Source organism: Rhinolophus sinicus, linkage group LG03 (assembly GCF_036562045.2).
Source record: "Rhinolophus sinicus isolate RSC01 linkage group LG03, ASM3656204v1, whole genome shotgun sequence".
NCBI classification, from domain to species: Eukaryota; Metazoa; Chordata; class Mammalia; order Chiroptera; family Rhinolophidae; genus Rhinolophus; species Rhinolophus sinicus.
In genome coordinates, this window is record NC_133753.1 from 139,503,252 (window position 1) to 139,509,251 (window position 6,000).

The following is a 6,000-nucleotide window of genomic DNA, read 5'->3' on the forward strand; positions in this document are numbered from 1 at the left end:
ATTCCCAGTCATCTCCAAGCAAGAGGACTCCAGTATCCTCAGAGCAAAACTTTAGGAAAAGATTACAGATGTGAGTCATTACAGCAAAATTCTACTGTGGCAGTTGGGAATAAGCACACTAAACCAATAAAATAGTTCCCAGGGGATCTAGGTAAGGCACTAATGAGCCTGTGGCAACCGCCTTTTTTTCTCTTAAAGTATAGGCTCAATAATGATAGAGACAGTTTCAGTCTGATATCAAGTACATACAGGAAACTCAAGAAATATTTATATTTAGAGTGGGTAAGTAAATGGAACAATAGAATTATTTGGCAGTTAGCAAATCACATTTCCGCCTACTTTAAAATTCATTATCATCTTAATAAAAATGAGCCTTGTATTTGGATTGAATGCACTGATATTCGAGTATAACATGTAAGTATAGAGAAAAACCCACCAGATTAAAATACACATCACCTAGTATGGCAACCAAAATTGTTACTATGATTTTCTACTTAATCACTATTTTTCAAAATTTATTCATTTAGTTTAGGTCAGGATATAGATGATAGTATTTAACATACAAATAATTTAGGTAAGTAGAAAGGCAGAGTTCAGAGTCAAGGACTTTTAGTTTGTTATGTTAATATATTAGTAAGCCAATGACTTAATGTTGGTTAGTTTATGAGATTAATCTATTACTATCCATTGTCAATGATTTGTGACACATTTTATACTGTTTTTCACTTAGCTTATGTCATAAACATTTTCATTTTTCTACATTTCCTTCATATTTATAATAATGGATATACATATACATACATACAAACATGTATGCCTGCACATTCTATTTGATTGTACTATATGTTAGCAAAATATTAAGTAACGATATTAAATGCTTTTATTCATGATTTGCTATTGGTATTAAAGCTACAGTGAACATATCCGAGGATATTTTTGCTTCTGTTTGATTGTGTCTTACATGCCATTGAGTTACGTCTGACTCCTGCTGACCCTACCAATGAGTTATGTCCACAATGTCCTGTCCTCAACAACCCTGCTCAGCTCCTGCAGACTCATGCCTATGGCTTCTTTCTTGGAGTTAATCCATCTCATTTTTGTTCTTCCTCTTTTCCTGAAGCTACTATTTTCCCCAGCATTATAATCTTATCCAAAGTAATTGCCTTTACAAAATTGGGATTGAATTGGACAAAATTGAGAATGAAAATATAGTATTCAAGTCTAAAGCAACTTAACTTCTCTGCTATATTGCTTTTCAGAAAGTCTGTACTAAATTACTACGTTACCAGTAATGAATGAATATGGCAATATCTTTGCAGTATTACCAGCATTGGATATTTTGGTTTTTGTTTGCTAATTTTACTGTGTAAAACAGTATCTTAAGATTTTACATTTCTTTGAAGCTGATATTTACTCCATTTATTTGTTAATTTTATTTCCTCTCTTATAAACTATCACAGATTGTTTGCCCATTAATTTATTTGGAATCTTGAATCTTTCTCACAAATTTGAATACACATTATCATTATCATATTGAGAACAATATCTATAACAAAACACAATGTTACATTTTATTTAAGTTTTACTTATTGGTTTCCCAGAGATTAATATGCACACATATTACATCATAATTTCTTGTATTCCAAAGAAGAAAAATGTTATTCTACCATAGAGCTATTAATCATTCTACTCCATTTCTTGCTAACTTTTCTTTCAATTTTCATTTTTAACTATTTAATTCACCTCATATTTATTTTAAATTAAGACAGTAGGATAGAAATAGCATTTTCCACAATTGTTCCAAACACACATACAAGAATTCTGTTTTAATGTTTTTCCATAAAAAGTTTGCTAGTGTATAACAAGAGTCCGTGTATAATTATTGATACCTCAGATCTTTACCTTCTATGCCACTCAGTTTTTAAACTGTTTCACAAATCGTGTAGTATTTTTTGTACTGATGCTAAATAATATTCCTACTGTATGAAGGGGCAGATCACTTTCTTACTATTTAAGAATCCTACATATTTTCTTCTAAATATACATTTTTAAAGTTTACATTTTACAAAGAATCATAATACCAATTTTGATATAATTACTTAAAATGGAATGCTTTATATTCATTACTTAGAACTTGTATTGTTCATAATATTAAAAAGTCCCTTCCAGGAATAGGTTCTATACCTCAAGTTATTCAAATTTTCACTTAAATCTTCCAATGAAAGGAATATATAGTTCCCATATAATATTTCTCCATATATTAAATCAACTTTATCCCGAAATATTTTATATATTTGTTACTTTGATGAATCGCTCCCTTTTTAAAATTACATTTTCTAGCTGCTGTGAATATAGAAATACAAGAAATTTTATATCTTTATAACTAGATATTTATTCATTTACGATGGATTTACATGGATATTCCAAGTATATAATTATATATGTATACACACACAAAAATACTCTCCTAGCCAATATTTACTTCTCATCTATTTTTCCTCTATATTTGTATTCTAAAGAAATCTAGGGAACCTTTGAAATCTTGCTCCCAACCATACGTCATCAGTTTGGCTCAGACAAATTCATAAAAATTCTCTACAGGTTTGGGCATTTCTTACATCGACATGTACTTGGCAGAGTAAAGCAGGATTCCAAAGAAGCCCTCCCAAGACCACCCTGTGGACTCAGACCTGGTGCTAGGGACAAGCAAAGGCCCATTGTGCTCCACCTGCGCTTCACATCGAATTGGGTGAACTTGGGTGAGTTACTCCTGGGAATGCAGACGGCCTTGCTTTAAGTAGCAGGCCATCACTTTAACTGAGTTGTTCTTAGAAAATCCTTGAGGTAGGTAAGGGCTGATATAACCCAGGGAAAGGAGGGAAAATGGGTTTCTGTTTTTAATTTTGGTTTATTGGATTCCTTACTGAGATTCTGAACAAAATCTTTGCTGGTTAAATGAGAGACTGAACTCTCTTAAGCTCTAAAAGAGAAAGGACACTTGCTTCCCCAACTCAAACAGACAATGAGGTGACAACTGTTGTTTCAGACACCCAAACCTGAAATGGGTGCCACAAGGCATCCCAGAGAAGTTTGCAGGAGTGTGGGGAGAAGGGCAAAGCACCAGGGAAGAGTTCACCCTAAGACAGGCCCACGCTTTAAAAAGGTTCGAGGTTCAGGCAGCATCTGGCAGGCTCTCACTGGCCTTTGCTGAGGTATTCTTAGGTAACTAAGAATCTTTCTGGGGTTGCCTGAGAAAAATTTATTCTATGTCATAAAGCCGTTTTATGGGGATATCCACAGCATTTGGCTCATCCAGGGACATGCACATAATGGCTGGTTTTTCCTAGAAGTTTGTTCAGGCTATACAGATCTCAAAATTAACAGGGAAAAATTGAGCCTCCCAGGCTGACAAGCCCCGGGACAGTCAGCCTCCCATTAACACTTAGATGGCTAAAATGAGGATACATTGATACTGCTAAATTAATTTTTGCGTGCACAATTAGAAAAAGCTTGCTATAAAATTAGGCAGAATGAATGGAAAATACATTTAATTGGTCACTTGGGAAGCTTCAAAAGGAAGATTTAGATAAATGGATCTTTAGATAAACAGATAAACTTATCAAGTCACTTAGGTGTCAACCCAGTTCTTTTGAGATGTTAAAAAAGGCTGTCCTGAACTGGATCCTCAAATCCAAGAAGCAAATAGAACACCTAATTACCTCAATCCCAACAGGCCTTCTCCAAGGCACATTGTATTGAAGCTGTCTAAAATCAACGACAAAGAAAGAATCCTCAAGGCAGCCAGGGAAAAGAAGATGGTACCCTACAAAGGAAAGCCCATTAGATTATCATCAGATTTTTCAGCAGAAACTCTACAAGCCAGGAGGGAGTGGAACCAAATATTCAAACTATTGAAAGAGAGAAATCATGAGCCAAGAATAATATATCCAGCAAAGATATCCTTTAGCTATGAAGGAGGAATAAAGACCTTTCCAGACATACAGAAGCTGAGGGAATTTTCTAACACACGACCTGCACTACAAGAAATACTAAAGGAGGCTATTCAACCACCATCAACAAGGACAATTTGTGGCAACCAAAACATAAAAAGGGGGAGAGTAAAGGCCTGAACCAGAATATGGGAATGGAGAAAGTAAGCGTGCTGAAGAAAATGGAACACTCTAAATATCAAACTTTCTTTTACATAAACTTAAGGGTAACCACTCAAAAAACATCCAGAACTGAAATATATAGTGTAATGAAAGAAGAAACAGAGGTAAACATCATAGAATACCACCACACAGAAATAATAGACAACAACAAAAAGGCAAAGAAACAATGGAGACACAGCCTTACCAGAAAACTAAAGATAGAATGACAGGAAATCCTCACATATCAATAATCACCCTAAATGTAAATGGACTGAACTCACCAATAAAAAGGCACAGAGTAGCAGATTGGATCAAAAAACTAAACCCAACCATATGCTGTCCAAGAGACATATCTCAGTTACAAGGACAAGCATAGACTCAAAGTGAAAGGGTGGAAATTGACACTCCAAGCAAATAGTACCCAGAGAAAATCAGGTGTAGCCATAATGATATCAGATGAAACAGACTTCAGGGTGAAAAAGATAACAAGAGACAAAGATGGACATTTCATAATGGTAAAAGGGACTATACAAAAAGAAGACATAACAGTCATCAATATTTTTGCTCCCAATCAGGGAGCACTGAAATATACCAAGCAACAAGGAACAGAACTAATGGGAGAAATTGACCAAAACACAATTATACTAGGGGACTTAAATACATCATTGACAGCTATGGATAGATCATCCAAACAGAAATTAAATAATGAAATAGCAGCCCTAAATGACACATTACATGAAATGGACATAATTGACATGTAGAGCACTTCATCCTAAAACATCAGACTATACATTCTTTTCTAGTGTACATGGAACGTTCTCAAGGATAGACCATATATTGGGACATAAAATCAGCCTTAGCAAATTTAAGAAGATTGAAATCATACCAAGCATGTTCTCTGATCACAAGGCTTTGAAATTGGATATTAACTGCAAAAGGAAAGCATGAAAAAACACAAATACATGGAGATTAAACAACATACTTTTAAACAACGACTGAGTCAAAGAAGAAATTAGAGGCGATCAAAAGATACATAGAAACAAATGACAATGAAAATACATCCTACCAAAATTTTTGGGATGCAGCAAAAGCAGTTTTAAGAGGGAAATTTATATCATTACAGGCCTATCTCAAAAAACAAGAAAGATCCCAAATAAATAGCCTCATGTTACACCTTAAAGAACTAGAAAAAGAAGAACAAGTGAAACCCAACGTCAGCGGAAGAAAGGAAATAATAAAAATCAGAGCAGAATTAAATGAAATAGAGAACAAAAAGACAATAGAAAAAATTAATGTGACAAAAAGCTGGTTCTCCGAAAAGATTAACAAAATTGACAAACCTTTGGCTAGCCTCACTAAGGTAAAAAGAGAGAAGACACTAATTAAGAAAATCAGAAATGAAAAAGGGGAAGTTATCACGAACACCACTGAAATACAAAGGATCATCCAAGAATACTATGAAGGATTATATGCCACCAAATTCAATAACCTAGAAGAAATGGACAAGTTCTTAGAAACATATAGCCTTCCAAGGCTGAACCATGAAGAACTGGAAAATCTAAACAGACCAAACACCAGTAACCAAATTGAATCAGTCGTCCAAAACCTTCCCAAAAGCGAAAGTCTGGGAGCAGATTGCTTCACTAGTGAATTCTACCAAACCCTCAAAGAGGATCTAATACCAATCCTGCACAAACTCTTCCAAAAAATTGAAGAGACAGTACTCCCTAACTCATTTTATGAGGCCAACATTACCCTGATACCAAAACCTGGTAAGGACAACACAAAAAAAGAAAACTACAGACCAATATCTCTGATGAACACAGATGCAAAAATCCTAAACAAAATT